Genomic DNA, 737 nt, shown 5'->3' on the forward strand with positions numbered 1-737 from the left:
AGGAGCTGGCTGACCGTATGCAGAGCAGTAAGAGGATTTCTACAAAGATTTAACCTGAAGGAGAAATCGCACATTTTTGACCGGCCACACCAAAAGTAGAAACAAGGTTATCCAGGGGCGATTTGAGTTATTTCCTAATTCTAAAAATTGAACTTCTTAAATTTCCAGTGATGTCTAACACTTGGAAGTCAAAACAAAATGAAAAAAGAGATGGCCATTTGAATTTTCTCTCCAATATATTTTTTTGAGAAAACTCCTTTTAAAGTTTTCCCCAAAACTGCTTTGCAACCTGGGAGTGTTCACAAAAGCTGTTCATTTACATTACTTTACATTATTCCCATCAGTATTGACTGTCAACAGATAAGCAGACAAACTCTCTCAAAAACCAGCTTTTGTCTTCTGAACCTTTCTAATGGAGTCGTCTATGAATCCAAACTTTAGTGAACTGAGGGAGAGAAACAGAGACTTTAACTTGGTGACACCACAAGCATTATTTTTATTGAAAATTATACACAATTTTCATTTTAATACACTAAGAAAGTAGACATACCTACAGTAGAACCAGCTCCACTATATGTAATTTCAAATACGATCAATTTCAGCAATCAATATGCATTCAATAAATATAGTTAAATATAAGTTACATTCATGAAAGATCTAATAAATATACACCATATAAATTAGGTGATATGTAATATAAGGCACCTTAATATTTAGGTGCCTTAATATTAAGGCAC

This window comes from Poecilia formosa, unplaced genomic scaffold (assembly GCF_000485575.1).
Source record: "Poecilia formosa unplaced genomic scaffold, Poecilia_formosa-5.1.2 Scaffold422, whole genome shotgun sequence".
NCBI classification, from domain to species: Eukaryota; Metazoa; Chordata; class Actinopteri; order Cyprinodontiformes; family Poeciliidae; genus Poecilia; species Poecilia formosa.